The 22,728-nt window shown below is 38.4% G+C and overlaps 1 long non-coding RNA gene across 1 annotated transcript; it reads right to left on the reverse strand.

Annotated features, from left to right (window-relative positions):
* Positions 1–8,528: 8,528 nt before the first annotated feature.
* LOC126252742 (uncharacterized) lies at positions 8,529–21,690 on the reverse strand. The gene is made up of 2 exons (XR_007545851.1): positions 20,743–21,690; positions 8,529–8,916 (listed from the first exon to the last, which is right to left on the reverse strand). It is a non-coding gene; the product is annotated as an uncharacterized LOC126252742 (long non-coding RNA).
* Between the last annotated feature and the right edge of the window lie 1,038 nt (positions 21,691–22,728).

Genomic DNA, 22,728 nt, shown 5'->3' on the forward strand with positions numbered 1-22,728 from the left:
GCAATAGCATCTATAATGGACCATGTTACCACAAATAAGGACAGAAATTATGATGTAGGAGTAAAAGATCTCAGATTTTCTGATCACTTTTTTCCTAATTATAACAGTAAAATCAGGGAAGATAAAATATCTAAACTGCAGCTGTGCAAAGGGCTTATCAGAAGCAAAAAAGAGGTTATTTTGGTACTAGCAAACCAAAATTGGGATTATTTTTATCCCTATTCTGCCGATACTATTTTACCCTTTGATTAGGTATACTTTTTAAAAGAACTATCAGTGATAAAATAATGACATTTTTACTGCATATATATAAGATACATGACTCAATTTACAAGTAAAATGAACATAATGTCTCTTATGGTTTTGAAGGAAAAATTATACTTTCACTAGTAAAAATTAACTTTTTTGTACATTAATTATTATAAAACAGTTTCTGATTGTTAGGTGATTCTTAATTTACTTGTAATAACTTATTATCATATGCAGTACAAATTGACCAAATTTCATGTTTCTAACCAAATTAGTTTATCAAATAATGGCACCTGAAGTTTAAAAAAAATTGGTTTCGAGAAAAACCATTTGAAGTTTGATATTACAATTTTGGTATTGTTATTGATGAGAATTACTTACCACTAATATTATCCTGCACCATACTGAGTATCATCTGAATCATACTGATCTTCTCTTGGTCCCTCTTCTTTTCTGTCTGGCTTCTTTTGTGCATTTTAGATTAGCTATATCTGCTTTGCGGATTCTCTCTTTATCTATTTGCACCAAGGATTTTGCAGGATTTCCACTATAATTTATGCCCAATAATTACAAAACATACAATTTTCTAATTACACCATCATTGACCTTAAAATATTATCATAAACACCAAATTTGAGGGTTGTAAGCTGATCAAATACAGTTTTCGGTACCGGTTCCAAATGACAGAAATCACGCATTCATTTAAAGTTTGGGTTTTCCTATAAAGACATTTCTTCAACAAAGCATCTTTGCAAAGGTCTCTAAATATGGGTTTAATTTCATTCAATTTAATTAAATGCTGTGCATTATCTCTTCATGGCGCAAAAAGGAAGGTGTGGCACTTAAATGGCAGATTGCACAGAGCGTCAGGAAAAACATCATTTCTCACGAAAAAAAATGTCGAACAGTTTCTCGCAGGAAAGACCAGGCATTTCAAATATGCTAAAATCTAAAAATCGAATTTCTTAAGCCCACTTGCCATCTGTCTCCCCTTAAGACTTTAAAGAAAGTAATGTAACGAAATTATCTAAATTCTCATCAATGTTCAAACTGAACGTTTCAAAAAGTATACATATCAATAGCAATTTCCCACACAAACATATGTTGAAGAGCAGGCATTAAACGTCTGCACCGATTCCTATGTGCCTCAGTTTCATGAAAAGCTTTATAGTGAGCCGGTTTTTTAAACTTAGAAAGAGGATGTAGAACTCTCGAGGAATGATCGAAATTTGTCGACATTCAATAAATTTACGTTGAGGACATAGAAAGGAAATGTCCCGAATTTCATTTTGAAGAGAGCAACTGACACTACTTAACTGAATCTATACGATACCTGTATAGGCTGTGTATCAAATACAGAATTCCTAGGAATCAGAGTTGATTCTCAGTTGAAATGGTATGTATACACAAAGATGCTTGCAAACCAGATTTCATCGATATGTTATGCCCTTAGAGTCCTCTGATCTGTGTGTAGCAGACAGTGTATTTTAGTTACACACTAGACATACATACTCTCAGTTCCTGGTTGTGAACCTGATTTGTTGGGGACCAACGCAAAAATGTCTTGCAATTTCAGAAAACTGGCGTAAGGATAATAACCAAAAATAGTAGTAATAAGGTCACTGAAAATTTCTGTTTGAAGCATTGAGGATTTTAACTAAACTATGCAAGTTTAGTTACCTGTCAGTTATGCATATCAAAAATAACTTCATTAATTGCTGCATAAACAGCTCTGTTTACGACCCTGAAACCAGAGGTAGAGTGAACTTACATCTGTCAAGAAATAACATACATAAAACTCAAGACATTTTCTACCAATGAATAAAAATACAATAAATTGCCTAAGCAGATTAACGATTATTCTAAAACAAATTTATTGAAAAAGGAAGTTAAAAGCAAAACATTCTTTGCAGTGCATAATTACTTACATAACACGTGGTAGGGGTTTACTGCACAATTAAATAATAACAATAAGCTCTTTCGTCATTCGGCAACACAGTTTCATACTATAATCTGCTTTCAACCTTACACTAAAGCACTGCAGCTGATACTTTTAACATCATATGTTATTCCTGAGCTCAAAATCGCATTCATCATAGAGGAATTCCGATTAAAATTTGTCTATCAAGCGAATGGTAACTTCAGGTATGCGTAATGGAAACCAGTCGTTATCGTCGTCGTTCCTATGCCAGCTGATACTGTCTTTGCAGTGTTTGCAGTGATTGCCGTTGATAAATAAATGGTATTGCACCAGCTCCCTACATCAAGAAATAATATTGTGTAGAGTGTAGAGTGTGTGGTGACTGCTGTTGAGAAATGAATGAACAATCGAGCAGTAGCTTTTAACGTCTTTGCAAGAATGTGTAAACATAGCAATATTGTATATGAGGGATCAACCGAATGAGGGTACATTGTTTCAAGCTGATTGGCGTTGCTTGTCTCCATCCGGTGACCTTAAATTAGGTTTTCTGTCGTTTCCCACGATAGTTCCAGCTGTAAGAGCAATCTTTCTCGTCCTGGATATGTGATTTTTTTATCATACTTTTAACACCACGACATGCTGGAATGTGGCGCCTTGTATAGCGCGTATGTTAGTCGTCGGTTGCGAGCTGATAGATACAGACAATGAGTCATGGTTCTAGCATGACAGATGTGAGCTCTGACTCAGCAACAGTTTCAAGTAGTATCGGCTTTGGCCGAGAGGTGTCAGCATCTTACGGAGTAGTACACATAACCAGGCCAGGAGAGGGAAGAGGGCGGGAGCAAAACTGGGGAATCTGCCCATGGTGGGAATTCCAAGGGGCGCCAAATTTATTTTCTTGAAGAAAAAAGCCTTGGGTCACAAGGTGCCTAGCATCCAGAGCAAGTAGGTCTATTGATTATTCATATGATTTGGAAAAGCATCCCTGCTGGTTTTTGAACGCATTCCAAGTTGATTTCTGAACGAATTGTAAGTTGATTTTTGAATTCGTACATAGTGTACGCGATATTCTGCGGCCGAAATACCCGTCACATCTGGAAGTAAATAACTATCCCGCAGACAAAAGTGGACAGCACCATACGAGCAGAGCCAAATGAACCCGAACTGATAAATGCCAATCGCTGTTCGTTTATGTGGTTGATCGGGTGTGCAATGATAAGTGTTATTATAATTATTATCTAAATCCATAGATTCAGACTACCAGAGTGGAAATAAGAGAATTAAACAGGAATAACAAGTAAGAAATATTACTTACTATCTTCTCGACGTATCGAAGAAAATGAAATTTCGACAGAAAATTTTGGCCAGATCGCTACACTACTAAGAGCAGTTGGACAGTCTCCGGTTAGCAGCGGCTTAAGTTCTATTCTCGGAATAGAGCGGAAAACTCGTTGTACGAACATGTAATAACTTGAGAATAAAAACCGTGTAACTAAACTGGTGGTTCTCGTAGGGTTAGGGAAGTTAACCGGAGAGTAAGCTTTGACAATAGCAGGAATAGTTACAGGATTAGTGATGACAAGATTATTTGTCAGAACGAGGAAGGAGAAGAAATGGGGGCATCTCACAAATTCTATGGAGGAATATGACAATTTCAAATTTATACAGAAATTTCATACTACTACCACTTTTCAATTTCATGCTTGAGAAAATGAACTGGCGGCTCTCGTAGGGTTAGGGAAGTTAACCGGAGAGTAAGCTTTGACAATAGCAGGAATAGTTACAGGATTAGTGATGACAAGATTATTTGTCAGAACGAGGAAGGAGAAGAAATGGGGGCATCTCACAAATTCTATGGAGGAATATGACAATTTCAAATTTATGCAAAAAATTCATACTACTACCACTTTTCGATTTCATGCTTGAGAAAATGGAGCATATGACTGAAATGTGAAATTATTACCTAACATGAAACGTTTTGCTTGTAACAGGCCTTGTAGGCATTTGATATTGGTATTTCATGAGCTTTATTCTGTTGTGTTATTTACATACATGAGGTAGATAAAAATGATCATTTATACCAAAACAGCCTTGCTTGTTTGGTGTGTGTTACAATTGCTGCAATGTTAGAAAGGACTATTTGGTTTTATCTAGCAAGGAAGGAGAAAATAAATGTAATCTCATCGAGAAACCACACTAGTCTTTGGTACTATTCGTATTAACAGGTTTCTCAGTATTAGACAACGACATTTTGAGTTTTCATGTAGCAACACGTCTGACGAATTTTGATGAGGTAACAGATTCTGTTGCAGAAAGGAAAGCACGTCGTGTAAAGCTGTAACAAGATTAGGAGACAAAAATGTTGGTACCTAAGCTTTGAAGAAATGTTTACTGTCTTGCAAGTCTTTTGTCTTTACTGGTTCTATGTTTCCTATATTTAATTTTATGTCACACAAGAGAGCAAGTTGTTAGCTAATAGGCAACAAAGAGTGCAGATTTTCTGAAGAGTTGTTATTCTCCCGTTCACAAATAATCCCACCCAGTATTAATTGTGTCGGTAAAAAAAAAGAAAAGGGTGGATAAGCTGTCAAACCGACCGAATAGGAGCAGGAGAGGGGACGGGCGCCATAGGTCGTTTTAATTTCCACTGTCGTGAATATAGGTTTCATGGCTTCCATTACAAAGTATACACGTTTGAACTCTGTAGAGCGAAATACAGTGATGTGCGGTAGAAGAATGCTGTGTGAAGAGGCGTGGCACCCTACTTTGTCACTCTTAAGACCAAACAAGGCGTCTTACATTTCCTCGAACATACGTTTCATATATCAAGCTCTCCAGAAAGATGTAAGCTACAAAATGAATATGTTTTTGAAAACTCGACATTTTTGTTTCTGGCATCCTGTCTCAGAATCAGGAGGGGGAGAGGGGAGGGTCGCCACTATTAAGTTCTTGATCCGGTTCAGAAAAATCGTAGCTTCGGGGCTGCTCAAAATAATATATTTTGGAAACAGTACCTATCTTTTGGCAATATAACGAGTTATATTAATTATTGTTGATTTAGTATGTTTAATTATCAGTGTTAATGAATGTTTCAATGCTAAATAATATAATAAAAGAACCGTGGTTGTATTAAAAAAGTGAATCACACTCTCAGGGGAAATTTGTAAAGAGCAACTAGCCACTTTATGGGACTGGGGAAACAAGAAAAGTTTTATGGTAACTGTGTTACTTAAAGAATAAAGTAGTTTGATATTTGTAGGTTATATAAATTTGTCCTCTTCATGCATCGCTCGTAAACCTAATTTAATCATGATTGATCAAAGATAACAGACACAGGATTGCAAGATGTAATACTAATATCAGACTGGCCATGATGTTCGTTCGCACCTATTTTAGGGACTAAAGGATTGCTTTGTGAAGACTGCCGTCCAGCTCGAAGCTCAGCCATGACAAAGTACAGACAACTGTGTAAGGAGCTCTTAGTAGATGTAATAATTCTGCTAAACTGTGAATTAAACCTGACTGTGGAGTGCCGCAAAGTGAACGCGAACGGATGAATAAGACGAACACGAAAAATTACGGATTATATATGTAAACGGTGACTTTCAAATTAACTAAAATCCGCGAGGCGTACTGTGCAAGTCGAGACCGAGAACTGGAAGTCCAAAGGGATCGAGTTTTGGGGTATTTGAGTTGGCATTCTGTCATGGACAGTGTTTTGTAATAGATTGGGTTAGATACCATAAACTGGTTGTTACGAGTGACTACAAACAAGTAATGATATATCTAAATTTTCACTCAGAAACTACCTTCAATTAAAAGAGCAGTAAACCTGAAACGAAAAATCTGTATTGTTGCCTTTATATGCAGTTAGTACTGCTGGTTCTAACGAAAAATCTGTATTGTTGCCTTTATATACAGTTAGTACTGCTGGTTCTACTACAGCTTGCTCTTCTAACAAGGAAGAAGAATATACTAACGAAATGTGAGAGGTCATTTCTGTTAGACGATCAGCCTAACCGCGCCGTTGCAAAGGCATATTGTTCTAATGTTGTTTCATGCATGAACAATACTAGGACTACCACTAGTACTACTAATACTATCACCTGCAATACTATTTTACTCTGTTATTAGTAGCCACCAAGATACAATTGGAATGTATTGGACACACACATAAAATGTATTTGTTCTTTATATACCCTACCTAATATACTGTATTTTCATTACTCCAAGAGTTTTCCAGGCGCACCACATCCTTTTAACTCAGCTGAACCTATTTTAAATTTTCAGGTGCTTTTTTTCTCGCCACTCCAGTCGATATTATGCAGTACAGCGTATACTTCATCAATGTTTTCATCTTCAGTTTTCCCATGTATTTTATCTTGTCTTCACGAACATGTAACTTGACTATTTCTTCGTCTCTGCCGTGAGAAGAATAATTCGGTCATTGAAACTATTACCCTCAGCCAAATTGCTTCTTATTAAGTTACGTATACGTTTACCGTCACCTTATCCATTTATATCCTGCACTGCATGTACTGACGTTTTAGTCGAAGACCAGTGTGGATTAAGGGCTGGACAGCAGTCTTGTCGCAGAATGTAGCTGGTAAGTGATCTTTGTGTTATATAATAAATTGCTAGTTGTGACTATTCTAAGGAATATTTCAGAAGTAAGTTGGTTTTCGCGAAGAAAGTATTCTCCAAGTAAAGTGCTAACTAGGGATGTAATTGAGGAAGTAGGTTTGTGAAAGTGAATATCAGAAGCAAGTCGGTATATGGAAAACTCATGTGAAATTCGAAGACAAATGGATCTTAAACAACAATTGGACAGGTAATAGAAGAAACAAGCTGGGAATATGCACGTGACATACAATATGCGGCAATAAAAATGAGTCTTTGTACTTATTGGAAAATTTAAAATACTATGAAACACTACTTAAACGTTCTTATTCAGAGATAATGTTTCACGCCAGAAGCAAAATATATCAGGATATTTGACCAAGTAAGAATTCCATACAAATCACGTCACCGTCCCAGTGCCAAGTATAAGGAAATGATTTACTCTTTGTTCTGAGACATAGTGTACCCCTTGTAATAACCGACATGACGGCCTAAGAAGAGTAATAAAATCTAAGTATCAACATTGGATCAGTTCGTCGTATACGTACATAGTTATGTGCGTACATGTGACAATTAATGGATTTCAAAGCAGAGAAGCAGATATTTTGAACTGAAAAGAGGAAGGCCCTAACATGACCGCAAATGACCTCAAATGAAGTATTGTGTGTACTCATATGCTAAATTTTAAAAAAGTTTGTTTGTCATATGGTAATATTGGCATGGAAGTACTCCAGTATGATGCATGTGTAACTACTTGAGATGATGAAACTAAATTGAATGAAAGATACATACGTCACGTAAAGCTACATTGCCACACAAAGAACCAATAGGTGTTCTGAAAGTAGTAATTAAAAGATATTGGAATGAAGTGGCAACGGACATCTAATTTAGGATTAGTTAAAAATAAGGTTAAAGTTGGAGGGCCAGTTTACAGACGTAGAGCTTTCCTTACATATCTATAAATATCTCATCGACATATCAAATTAGTCTCCATATTTGCTCTAACAAATGTCCATCTCTAAACAGGTATGACATAACTACCAAGTGCCTGGCTTTCAAAATGAAATTTTGCCAGAGAATTATGATAAAAAGTTCGAAAAATGCAGCTGTAGTAAGAAGTGAGTTGTATTACAGAAGTGATCTGAATGTGTACAAAGAAATATTAAAACGGGAAAACACACTTCCTAACACTGAATAAAACGTAACTTCCCATAGATGCCTTCATCATCAAAAAAGAAAAACTTTGTGATGTTGTGAAATTACTTGGGAAACATTTTGGATATAGGTGGAATCTTTCGTGTATTACGGGAATATAATGGGAAGTGTTTATGAGAAGAAGGAGGAAGAAGGATAAGGAGCCAAATTTGCATCCAGATCCAAACTGTGTTATCTGTGCAGTACAGGAGGATGAATATAATCTGAGTATATAAATATTGTGCAACTTGTTATTAACTAATGAAAGCATAAAAAGAGCCTGAATTAAGGAGACTAACATCAAATGTCTTCATGCACAGCATTTTGAGTAAAATGAATATTCTTAACTAAAATGAGACATATGACTTCATTATAAAGCATGACCGCAAATGACCTAGAATGAAGTATTGTGTGTACTCATATGCTAAATTTTAAAAAAGTTAGTCTGTCATATGATAATATTGGCATGGAGGTACTGTTGTTGGTTCCAAAAGGTGACATATTCAATAATTCGTTCCAAAACACATCTCCATATTTAAAAACCTTATAACTCATAAAACAGGTATCTTATTTTATTTGCGCTTATTTATTTTATACTTGGGGTAAGTTTTAACGACAATAGAATGTAATTTCCATTTATACTAGTGCTGTTAACATTAGAATCAGCGTTTTTCATTCTCCTAAGCATGACTTAGGAAGCAGATATCAAACAGTCTCTCCTAAACTTTGTGATCAAGATTTCACAGGATGGGTTAAGTGATGACATCGTCTCCAGATCTTCTTCGAAATTCCTCGTTTACAACAGTCTTCTTCCATTTATTAGTAACCAGAGGTATGGAATTGTTTAATGTCTGAGGTTGTCTTCTCTGAATATTGTAATAGATCTTCACATGATGTTTTTCTTCACTGTTGACGTCTTATCACCTGTTAATCTGCAAAAGAAACGAGAGTAACAGGTTAATGGAAATTTGCGTTGGAAAACAGAATATATACAGTTGCTCACAATGAAATACACATAAGAAATAGGTACTCAGAGACTGGGTGAAGTACAGTGTAATCACTCGTTTTTAACCATAGGGACTTGACAAAGATTATATGAGTAAATTATATTTGCTATCAAAGAGGGCCACACTTGGAAGATATCTCTTCAGCTACTAGATAATAATCGTTGCAGTATTCCCATCGATAATACAATGAAACAGTGTACCCGAAAACAAATCTATATTAAATCAATTCCCATCCAATTATATTCATAATCACTCAATAGTATCCCTGTACCCAAACAGGCTTCTCCCTCATTCCTCCAAGTGCAGAACACTAAATCTTATTATGGTGATGAACAATGTAATTTTTTAAACAGTCTTCATGGGTTTGTCACCGGATCACGTTATGCAAATTCCACAATATTTCCTCGCAGCAACTGTCCGACATCTTCAGGTGGTTCAACCTTGCTGGTGGCTAGGTACGACAGACGTCAGTGCACCTAACAGTGCATATCTTAACATAGTGTTGGAATCCCATTCATTAAATGGTGTCTTCAGCCAGTCTACTGAAGAATAATGGTTTGCAGAGTTAGTATAGTTAGTAGAGTAAATATGTGAGGTCAGTTCGTGGTTAAAGTTGTTGCTGTTGTTGTTATTGCTTTTGTTGTGGTATTCAGTTCGAAGACTTCTTCGACGCAGTTCTCCATGCTAGTCTATTTTACGCAAGCCTCTTCACCTCTGTATAACTACTGCAAATGTCGCCCTTTCAGCTTGTTTACTGTATTAGTGCCGTTACCAAACTGATTTTCCTTGATGACTCGGGATGTTGCTGGTCCCTCTTTTTTAGTGAGATTGTACCCCAAATTTTGTTTTTTCCGCAGTTTTATTCAGTACCCTAGTTTTTTCATAGGCCCAACTACACTTCAGTATTCATTTCATAGTTTTCTATTTTCTTATTTCTGAACTTTTTCCCATATGGGGCCCACTTTCATACAAGAATAGGCTGCAGATAAATACGTTCAAAAACGACTTCCTAACGTTTAAATTTTTATCTGAAATTAACAAATTTTTGTTTTTCAGAAATTCTTTTCTTCTTGTTCCTAGTATATATTTTACGTTCTGTTTCTACCGTCAGCAGGTATTTTGCTGGTCAAAATAAGAAGTTATGTACTAAGACTAATGACTCATTTTCTAATACAATTCACACGACACCGCCTGATTCAGTTCGACTTTATTGAATTATCTTTGTTTTACTTTTCTTACTGTTCATCATATAACCTATTTTCTAGACGAACCAGGTTAAACAACAGCTTCAAGAATGGAAATACTAAAAAAATTGGCAAAGTTACAAAACTGAATGGAAATCAATGTTAAAGTACTATTCATTTGTAATTCTGCCAGGTTTCCATAGAAACCAGTACTGTCATTTTGTCCTATTATAATGTTAAGAATTAGGTATGTGTATTTTTACCAGGTGAAATAAGTAAAAAGTGTGTAAAATTATAGTAAATAGTTAAGAAAAGTCAAGAATAGATTTAATGATGGAACGAGGTCGTCATTTAAACTGTGATGAATTCATTAAGGAGACTGGTATAACTGAAAATTTCGGAAAAAAGGCTGATGCTGCAAGGGCTCTAAATACGGGAACATGTGTAATTTTAAGCCTGATGAATCGTTATCAACAGTCAGGTAGTCCAGAAAAGAGCCACGAACGAAAATCAAATGTTACTACTGCAGGACAAGACGTCAACGGATAAAAAATAAACAATCAAAGATTGCACAAACAACTAAAGTTTGGAAATTTGTGTTAAGATCCTATGGGACCAAACTACTGAGGTCATCTGTCCCTAGGCTTACACACTACTTAACCTAATTCAAACTAACTTACGCTAAGGACAACAAACACACACACCTATGCCCGAGGGAGGACTCGAACCTCTGACGGGGGGAGCCGCGCGAACCGTGGCAAGGCGCGGCTACCCCGCGAGCACAAATAACTAAACTATAAATATCTCAGACAGTATCGCTGAGTAGCTATAGCCAGTTTCTAAACATACATCATCATTGAGAACAGTCAACTAACTGTCAAATTACTACGTGACTGCCACGCGGAGTGGCCGCGCGGTTTGAGGCGCCATGTCACACCCTTTCCACTCACTTGTCCATGAACTTCTCCATAAAACATTTAAAACGAAACTCAGATTAGCTCAGTCTCTCTCTCTCTCTCTCTCTCTCTCTCTCTCTCTCTCTCTCTCTCTCTCTCTCTGTCACACACACACACACACACACACGGATATAAGCATAACAGAAATTAATAGACATTAGTTCTCAGCGTATACTTCGTTAGGTTGGCAAGAGAAACGTGTACGTAAACTAACCAAACGCGATGAGATACACAGTGAACTCAAAGTAGTTACGTCTATATTAGTGTTATGTCTATACTAGTGACAGAAGACTGACAGTACAGCACAAAAACAAGAGCAAACAAAATGAAAAGTGGGAATACAAATATTCGAAACACAAAAATATCCTTATGTTTCGTAAATAGAGCGGTAGTACGACCGCCATTTGAGCAGATAAGAGGAAACGCCGATGCCAGCTAAAAACTCGAAGAGCTGTAAGTAATGACTTATTTACATAAGAAGCTAGAACTGAACTGTTTTAAAATCTGCGAACAATACGTATCAGAGCAAAAGTGTACCATAACTGTTTCATTATAGACCCCACTGATGGTATGTTATAGTCAAAACAGGCGAAACGCGTCTGTGAGAATAAAATTCATTGCAGCAAGAGTAGACGTTCTTTATTTAGAAAACAAATACTTCAGAGGAATGTTTCCCAGGACAGCAGACAACATCCAGCATTTGGATTAGCTGTTTGCTCTACTTGGACATCACTGGCAGAACATTTCTGAAGATGAGATCTGACATCACATTTCGTCAATTTCAAGGAGCTGCTGAACCGTAGCTAACTCAAGACGTGGTGCTACCACTTACTGAAGCCAAGAAGTACTGACATTTGAAAGTGATAAAGTTTTATGAACTTCCCAATTATATGACAATTTCTTTACAATTCTCATGCTGCGTCATTCATGCAGCTAGTGGTTTAGTGGATTAGAATTACTACCTCTGGATCAAAGCGTCCCGGTTTCGATTTCCGGCAGGGTCAGATTTTGCGGGCTCTGGGACTCGATGTGCGTTGTTTTCATCATCATCGACGTGCTTGTCGGTGAAATGGCTTCAAATAGAAAACTTACAATAGGCGTGCGAACTACACGAGATGGGGTCTCCCAGCCAATAAAGGCATACGGCCATTTACTTTTTTTGAAAACAAAAATGTTGTAAGTTCTTACAAAGATATATAGTGAAACGATCGAATGTTGTTTCAAACATATGTAATGATACATATCTATGATTAGTTACATGTATCATTTACATGTAAGGGGCAGTCAAATTAAAACGAGGAGATGGAAAAAAGTAAGTAAATTCTTTATCACTTCAAGAGTAATCAACATCATTGTCAATACATTTATCCCACTGTGAGAAAGGACGGTCAACGCATTAATGGAAATATTTTTGCGGTTGTCTACAGAACCTTGATTGTACCCGGAAAGTACCTTTTCGTCCGAAGCAAATGTACGACCATGAATGTCTTTCTTCAGGGCTCCAAAAACATGCAATTCGCCTGGAGAGAGATGTGAACTGTATGGTGGATGTGTAAAGCCTCCCCAGCGAAACTTCTGCAGCACGCAGTCCCACATGTTTCCAAGGTTGTTTCGACTACGCTGCAGAACTTTCGCTGGGAAGCCCTTACTCTTTATCCATACAATCTGCATCTCTCCCATTTGATTTCCATACTTGTGGACTCCTGAAGAAAGACATTCATGGTCGTTGATTTGTTTCGGATGAATAGGTGCACGCCTGGGCATAATCTTGGCTACACAGGCAACAGCAGACATTTTTCAGTAAAGGCACTGACCGTCTTGTCACACAGAGGGGCAAAATTAGCACATGCGCTGAACTACTTTTGAAATCATAAAAAGTTTACTTGTTTTAATGTAGGCTGATTCTTACAAAGAAGAAGACAGCAACCAGACATTATTAATACTGATATTTATTTTAGCAAATAGCGCCATAACCTGTTTCGAACTGACAAGTTCATCATCAGACGGCTGTACACAAGATTTACAAGATGCACTTAACATAATCTTCAGTTTTCGATTTTTATTCTTCCACTGTAGCGAAATATTCTTGGTGTGTTGCTGCCCTAATATAGAAAATAGTATTAGAAACACCATATGTGAACATAACTAACCTCCAAACGAGGAAATACAGACAAATATGTGAGGTTAAGTGGTTATAGTACTTGCATCGAAAATACGCGCAATTTTGTTGCGAAGTTGCATGATTGTATTTTCGAAATATTGCAAAAATATATGCTGCATTTATATTATTTGCATATCACTATATTTTTCAAAGCACCACGCAAACACACACACCAATAAGTATTTGCCACACGTGAAGTTGACACAACGATGCTCTCTGTCAGAGATATTAGAATATACTTTAAATTTGGCATGCGTTTTTCGTTGTTTCTGCAACAGTGTTCTGACCCGTTTTGTGTACCATGGGGGATCAGCTCCGTCGTTTGATAATTTATTTGGAATAAATCTCTGAATTACTGTAGAAATTATTTCTTTGAATTGAAGCCACATATGGTCTACAGTTACATTGTTAATTTGAAAGGAGTGGAGATTGTCTCTCAGGAAGGAGTCAAGTGAAATGTTATCCGCCTTTTTGAATAGGTATATTTTTCGTTTAGTTTTGGAGGATTTGGGGGTTAGAATATTTAGTCTCGCTATGACTACCCTATGTTCTCTAATCTCGGTATCTGTTTTCATGCTCGTTATTAGCTCAGGATTAGTTGTTGCTAAGAGGTTAAATGTGTTTTCACAACCGTTTACTATTCGCTAGATCTCATAAACTAACTGCTCGAAATAATTTTAAGAGAATGTGTTTAGCGCACTTTCGGATGATGTCTTACGCTTATATCCAGATTTAAATATGTATTTTGGCCAACATACCGAGGGTAAATGAAAGTCACCACCAACTCTAATTTACTGTATGAGTCGGGTAAGTGTTTGAAATTAAACTCAGATTTTCTTGGAACCTTTCAGCAATTGTATAGTCTTAGTTCGGAGGTCGGTAAAAGGATCCAACTGTTATTTTATTCTGGTTGCCATAGTGGTCTCTGCCCATACTAACTCAGAGGAACTATCTACTTCAATTTCGCTACAAGATAAACTACTTCTATCAGCAACAAACACGCCAGCGCCAACTGTGCTTAGCCTGTCCTTTCGGAACACAGTTAGATTCTTCGCAAACATTTCAGCTGAACTTATCTCGGCATTAGCCAGCTTTCAGTGCCTATAACGATTTGAGTATCAGTGCTTTCTATCAGAGCTTGGAGCTCTAGTATTTTCCTAACACAACTAAGACCATTTACAAATGTTATACCGATGGTTCCTGTATCTACGTTCTTCCTACACCGTTTGAGACTGAAGCCCTTTTTGTGTTTACCTGAGACACACTAACCTAAAATACCGTCTAGTCCACGCCACACAGCCCCTGCCAACCGCGTATCTGCCTCCTTATGACCCACCCAGCGGAGAATCTCTTCCGATCCAAAGTGACACACATCACTGATTCCGACGTGAGCCACCACTTGCAATTGGCCGCAACCTGTACTCTTCATGCCATCCGGAAGGACCCGTTCCACCGTTATATGCTAAGTCAGTTCATTGATTACGTTTTTCTCTCTTTCAAATAGTTAAGTCGATGAACACTGATAAAAGACTGCTAATACCTCCCTACTTGTAGATATTGCCCTCCAGCAAGTCAGTTTTTTGTTATTTTTGTACCTACATTGTAATGAATGTTCGCACCATACAAGAAAAATTCTGTTGCGCCGTTCCTTTATCAGCCAATGGAATAATTGTTGAATGATTAATTAAGGATACTTCAGAAGCTTCATCTGCAAGTATAAGCTGTTTGAAAGAAATAGGCATTTATTTCATATTCACACCTGAAAAATCGTAGCATGCATAATACTTATCTTAAATGTATCACTTATGTTAAAAGATACATGCTGCATCCGCAAGTGTAAGCTGTTTGAAAACTAATAGGCACTTATTTCATATTCACAACTGAAAAATTGTAGTTTGGATAATACTTATCTTAAATTCATCACTTACGTTAAAATATTCATAGAATTTACCGATAAACTGAATTTCTTGTGCTCCAACAACAACATATAGCGGACATTACCTTTATGGTGAAATTTCATCTTATTTACAACTTTTCGAAATTTAAACGCTACAAAATGCGCAATTTATAAGTGGAATTGCAGGGTACACAATATTTCCAGTCTGAATCTTATATTCTCATACATTATTAGTCATTTTCGCTGTATTTTTGTAATGCATTACATTCATACTGAAACGTGCTTATATAAATGTAGGAACTTTTCGATATAAACTGTAGCTGTTTTTCGTTGTTGTGCCATATGCATTAAAATAAAATTAGTGAAATACAGATGTTGTTAAAATCAGTACAATCAAAGCTTTATTGGTGTGATATTTGTCGAAAATCGAACTCAGACTGGAAAATTTTTGATATTAAGAGAACAATAGCACAATATACACGGTGCCCATTTTAATCTAACCGGCCGATATCTCTGAAGCGGCACAATTCTGCAAGAAATGTCTGTAGTAAAAGTTGTAAAGTGTGGAGGGGTCATGAATGGTTACCTGAAGTGAGTTGAACCCTGTTTTCAAGGTCAAACCAAGGTCAAGTTCATTTTTGTAAAGGGTAACCCCTATTTTTGTCCATATTCATATTCTACGTGAAAAATATGCATTGTTAGCAGAGAACTTTTTTTTTTCGAAAAACCAGTGGTTTGTCTCCAGGGGGCACTTCATTGTAACTTTCCCAGCTTACCAGTATCTCGAGACGAAGAGAGATCGTGAAAAATTTTCAATGAAAATCTTGTATGGTTTGTGAAACCTGTCCACTGCTGAAATTTCCTTAAACTTGAAATGAAATGGCCTTGAATTTCTTCAGTGGGGATTAACATGAAATCAAATACCATCAGCTTTAGCGGAACCCACTGTGCACAACGTGGAGGTTGCCAAGTGGACTTTGCACATCGTTAGCCCTGGAAAGGGCTGATTAACATGGTACTGACTGGAAATTAAGGAACTTAGATGCTCCATCAACTGCTCACTTTGCCTAATACACATTTGCACACTCTGTCGGAAACTGGTCTCGACAACATTCAGTGTCTGATGGGTGATTGGCCGGCCAGTGTGGCCGAGCGGTTCTAGGCACTTCAGTCTGGAACCGCGCGACCGCTACGGTCGCAGGTTCAAATCCTGCCTCGGGCATGGATGTGTGTGATGTCCTTAGGTTAGTTAGGTTTAAGTAGTTCTAAGTTCTAGGGGGCTGATGACCTCAGATGTTAAGTCCCATAGTGCTCAGAGCCATTTGAACTATTTGATGAGTGATTGGCTGGTAGGTGGCCACCATCCTTTCTCTCCTATCTCCTGGCGTCGTCGGGGGAGTAGAGTACACTTTCTGCTTCACAGCTCCCCATAAGAAGAAGTCTAATGGTGTTAAGTTTGGAGATCTTGGTGAGAATTCACGAATTTCACTATCGATACCAATCCATCGATTCGGGTAAGTTGCATTAAGCTACCTTCTGACAGTTAAGGCCTGATGTGCAGGGGCGCCGTCATATTGAAACCACATATGCGCTCGTATGTCTACGGATATTTTCTAGTAAAGAATATGAAGACAGCTGAAGCCGTTCAACGTTTCGCCATAAAATACATGACCTATCACGTAATCTCCAACAATGCTCGCCCAGACATTGATTGACCACAGTCTGATTTACTTCCGAGCAGTAGTGTGCGTTATGGAGATCGACTCCTCCCATGTTGTCGAAGTCTGCCTCGTCTGTGAAGAGAGTTCCTGCGAATAAAAAAGGATCACAAAGTGTTTGCATATCGGTCCATCGACAAAGTGGCAGGCGTCTCTCAGGGTCCCCAGGCTAAACTGATTGGGTGATACGTAAGCGATATTGGTGGAATTTAAATTATCTTAAAACACGGGATACTGTTGATCGAGGCACGCCATGTAGACACTGAATCTGACGAGTCGAAAGGTGTGGATCTTCAGCGACGATACGACGAACTCCCAGCGCAATCCCCTCTCGCGGGTCCATCTTTCGTTCAAAAATGGCTCTGATCACTATGCGACTTTACTTCTGAGGTCATCAGTCGCCTAGAAATTAGAACTAATTAAACCTAACTAACCTAAGGACATCGCACACATCCATGCCCGAGGCAGGATTCGAACCTGCGACCGTAGCGGTCGTTCGGCTCCAGACTGTAACGCCTAGAACCGCACGACCACTCCGGCCGGCTCCATCTTTCGTCTCTACCTATTCAAGGTCCCTCTTTCGGCTCGTCTTACCAGAGATGTAATTGTAACCTTCGTGGGATGACAGTCATGGGGATACCTTTCGGCATAGAATGTTTGCGAGGCTGCATAATTATCGCGACATTCACCGACATTTTTTATCATTCTTGCTGTTTCTAATGGCTTGTAATCAGCCATTTCGGACAGATTAGAGTCTAAAAAGAAACTGTGCTGATCACTTTTGCTATTATTGGTTCCCTTAGGTTTTTCCTTCAACGAATCATCCCGCAAGCGTGTTGCAAGACAACTGGCTTATTACAGTGTACCCGACCCGTTTGTTTACACATGCCCGCAACATGAAGCAGAAACAAACAGTATTCAAGTGCGCTCTTTTAGAAAATTACTTAGGTGTCCAACGGATGTACGTCCTTCATGAGGGCACCTTTACGTAATAATGAAATACCCCATGGTAATCCGTCCTTTTCAAATATGGAGAGAAGGCAGAAACGGAAGACGGGGCCGAGAAAGTCGACTGCGAGACGAGGTGACTCATATAAATTTTTCTCTTATAGGTTCCAAACATTCGTGTTAAGAATAATTTTTCTTGTACTGATTTGAAAAAATTTCACTTCGCAGGAACTCATTAGAGTCTCGCGAGACGACATTGTTCTGAGTCCCACGAGGCGAAATTCATCAGAGTTTGACGAAGTGGTATTTTCCTAAATCCCTCAAAACACTGTTTTTCTAAGTCCATAAGAACCCTCAGTCATGATTTCAAATTTCCCGACGTCCTCAAAGCTCCACCCTTCTGTTCACTGATTGTGCCGGCACAAGCACAAGCCTGGTCTCTGATTAGGCAACCTCCAAGTGGTGCACATTAAGTTCCACCAGTGGCAACAGTATTTGCATTCAAGTTCATCTCTACTGAAGAATTTCAAGGCCACTTCAAGTTCACAAAAATTTCACCATTGGCCAGAGTTCAGAAACCATACAAGATTTTCATTGAAAATTTTTCCCTATCTCGCTTCGTTCTCGAGATATTGGTAACCTGGCAAAACTACAATGAAGTGTACCCTGGTGACAAACCATTGGTTTTTCGAAAAAATGTTTCCTACAAATAATGCGTATTTTTTCACGTAGAATACGAACGTGGAATAAAAAGTAGGGGTTACCATTTGCAAAAATGAACTAAACCTTGGTTTGACCTTGACAACAGGGTTCAAGGTCAATTCGAGGTAACCATTCCATGAGCCCCTTCAAATCATACTTCTTTTATTGGTGACTTTTTTTTCCAGAATAGTGCCACTCCAGAGATATCCGCTGGTTAAATTAAAATGGGACACCCTGTATTTGGTGCTCTTTAAAACTGACAAAACAATGTATAATGCAATCACTTTTTTATGTGTATCATCACAGATTCCTGGCATCTATGTAAGTACGTGTTTACGTCTTTCTTGTTCTATTAAGTAACTAGTTCTTCTTTAAACTCGACTAATTATAAGTAACACTCCAATTAAAAATTGTGTATGTGAACATAGTGGAATCCATCGCTGCATATGAAGCATAAATAAAACTGCATTCAACTACATAAAGGCCACATTGTTCACAGTTATTTAAGGCAGCCTCCTAAGTTTCAGATTCAGAAGTGAAATCCTTGCCCAAGAAAAAGAAAAAAAAGAAAGCAGCTTTCTATCTCGATTTTCTGGTTTTTTGTGCTTCTTAAAGACATTATGGCAGCTATTCCAAGAATCCAAGATACTCTACGTCGTTCATGAAACGAATCGAAAAGATTTCCGCTAGAAAGGGAAATGAAGCACAACCATGATACTGTACTGCCTTCTTCCGGTATGAGAATCAGGAATAAGATTGATCTGTCACTTACAGCAAGACAGTGGAGTCCAAATTATGGTACACGTAACATGTTTTCAGAGATAAATTCTAAAAAATATCCTACAGCCATCAGAGTAAACAGCCTTCAACGCTGAAACATTGTTACTGAATTTTTAGTTGTCAAAAGTATTTAAAATTAAAAACGTGGAAACTCCAAGCCATCTAGAGAGTGGCCGGGAAGTAGACACGAATATTAAAGTGCTATACAACGTACAAAATTTATTGAAAATGTAATGTTTGTTACAAACACATTAAGTAATTTCTCCCATTTACGTATGAAAAATTATATTATCCTTATGACCAGCCAAGGCCGCACAGAAACGAGCAATGCGTTCATTGAAATTCTCGATGACGCTTTCACAAACATCTGGTGGGATGCCGTTAATAACCATTTTAACTTCCTTTAATTGTTGCACTGTTTGTGGTTTGTTCACGTACACTTTTGATTTCAAAAATCCCCACAATAAAAGTCACAATGCGTAAGACCGCATGATCTGGCGTGCCATTCTTGATTGCCTCGCAAAGAGATAATTTTTGAGGAAACTTATCATTCAGCGGAGTAAATCGTTTCACGGAATGTGTGTCATGTCACACCATCTTGTTGAAACCAAAACTCACCATTTTCATTAATAAGAGGGAGAAACGAATCAGAAAACATGTTTCGGTAACGTTTGCCGTTCAAAGTGACAGCAGCTCCCTCATCATTTTCAAAAAAGTACTGGCCGATCACTCCTCCGGCCCAGAATCTTCAGCATACAGTCCGTGTGTCGTGGATGCATCTCATCTTCCACAGTAACCCGCGGATTTCGTTACCCCAAATTCTTCAGTTCTGCTTATTGACGTACCCACTGAGGCGGAAGTGCGCCTCATCTGTGAAAGTTGATTTGTTTGTGAAGTTCTCGTTCTCCGCTTGTTGAACCAGAACGCGGTCGTCCTGTTTTCCTGAAACAGAACCCGTGGTCTCAAACTTCCAGATCAGCCTCCGAGCTGATGATTCGGTTTAGCAGCCTTATGTCCGAGTGTCGCACGCGTTTCACGAGCCGTTGCGGTGGAACTTCCACTGTTTTTGTAGTAAGTTTTTATGACTTGGATACGTTGCTCAGTTGTCATCTGCTCCATGACGAAAATAGACATCAGACTACAGTGCTCATCACACAGAAGCTGTCAGGCTACTAATTGGAAGGATCGAAAATAACAAACATGATAAAACCAGGGCTGGAAACCGTCATATGACAAAATGGCGCAAAATTCAAATTAGTCCTTACTTCCCGGACACCCGTTACTTGCTACGGGTCCTCCTTACGTTAATATATAACGAAACACACCATTTGCCAACTTACATTGGTGCGCAAAGTAGAAGTGAAACATGAATTGTGGCTGATAACTCCGCAGAATTAATACCAACCTTTAGTGCTCTTCGACAGGAGCCACCGACTAGGACAGTGCCACCCGGACACCTGAGAATCGGGTCAATCATCCTCCGCCTTGACTTGGGCGTCGTCACCGACTCTTGCGTGGCAGAGGCCGAGAAAATGGCCACCATAAGCGTCAGCAACAGCAGCACTGACCTCAGCAGACAGTACTTCTTCATTGTACGCTCCTCGTCTCGAGAAATCTACAGGCACAACAGCACCACATTCGCTTCTTATACCATACAGATAACGATACAGGCCCGGTCAACCGGCTGATACAGAATTGCGTAATCAGAAACAGCCTTGGAAAGTTCTACGCGCGCACATCGTTGAGAATTAGTACATCCGTCACGGCCGTTGCCGGTCTTATTGAATCCGGAAAAGTTAAGTTCCTTACATTGGCCTGCCTGCCATCATTTATCTGTACTCTGACACACTCTCAACGACATAAATTTCCTTCCCAGCCAAAAATCAGTTATGACTGGTTGACTCATTTGGGGGAGGGGCTCAAACAGGATGGTAGGCTTGGCAGGAGATAACAATAAATCAGCAAAATATTGTTGTTAATTGATCTTTGCATTCTTTAACCCTTCATAACAGTAACGATAATACCCTGTAACTGCTGCCTACTTCAGAGAGGGACCTGCAAAAGCATATAATCATACTCATTTGAATACATAGAGGACGAATGGAATGAAGCTACAGCTGTTACCGCGAAGTGACGTCGGTGGAGTAGGATTTTGATGATGCTTCTTCATGCTATCTAACAAAACTTAACGACAAAATCTCTGTGGCCTTCTTATGGATAGAAAATAGAAATAGTGTGTGAAATGTCAAAACAGCTTCGGAGTCTAGGATGCACTTGATCGGAGAGTTCTATACAATAAATGAGGCTTTATGCAGTGACGTCACTGTGGTTGAAGGTCTAGTTCGTTACAAGGTTCAGTACGTGTTCCGTTGCATCCCACCCTGTTTTCCTTCAACCACAGTTTGAAAATATCTAAAATAGTTGACCAACGTTAACACAGATAAAATTCTCTTGCTTCTATATGAAAACGCCTAATAACACCATTGTCTTCGGCAGTTGTCATTTGTGTTAACCAAATTGTTGGAGACTGGTGAATTAACGGTAGTTGTTGTCAGGACACCTTCAGGGTGTAGGAGACTTAGAACGTGCGATAATCTCCCTGGGAACTGGAAGTTTTCAGGCAGCTGAATACAAGGATGAGCAACGTTTCAAATCGTATTATGTCCATCAACGGGCAAAACTGAGTTTGATACACTTCCTTTTATTTCGCGAAGCTATCGTTTATGCTGTGAAATTGAACTATTACCGTTTGTTTCTGATTTGCTTCTCTGCATTTAGCTACGTCCGACTGTACTTTACTCCTTTCCGTCGAACTCAGAGGGAGATAACTGGCAGACTGCATGCACTTGCTTTGCAGTGGGTATATTTACTTCTGCTGCTTTCCTTGATTTAATGCTTGGGATTTCATAAAAAGGGATCGGCCCAAAATAATTGTTTCACTGTTAAGTGAAATACAAACTGTTAATCCATGCATAACGGTTAACGCATGGGAGGACTCAAGGAACCAAGGAAGTTAGAGGATATCTGTCTTACAGTCACTATCTTTCATCGACTTTACCAAAATTATTTACTGATTGATTATAATTCATCAACTGAAGTAGCTAATCAGGATTGCTATCGGGAGTGGTTTTGGGGTGAAATTATTAGACTACGAAACCAAAGATTCTCAAATAAATATTCAGCATATTGTGGTATGCAAGCCATGACTTATTTAAAAACAGAACATTGTTTATTCTCTTTCTTCGACCCGGTGGCGCTTGTCTCTAAAGTAGCGGCCTCGTAATCTAAAATTATGCACATGAACAGGAAGGCGGTATTATGCTCCTACTGTTCTTTCTACTGCTGTCACAGGATGATCATACTCGTCAATCATTCTCATTCTGCTGGAAAT

Source organism: Schistocerca nitens, chromosome 4 (genome assembly GCF_023898315.1).
Source record: "Schistocerca nitens isolate TAMUIC-IGC-003100 chromosome 4, iqSchNite1.1, whole genome shotgun sequence".
Lineage (NCBI taxonomy): Eukaryota > Metazoa > Arthropoda > Insecta > Orthoptera > Acrididae > Schistocerca > Schistocerca nitens.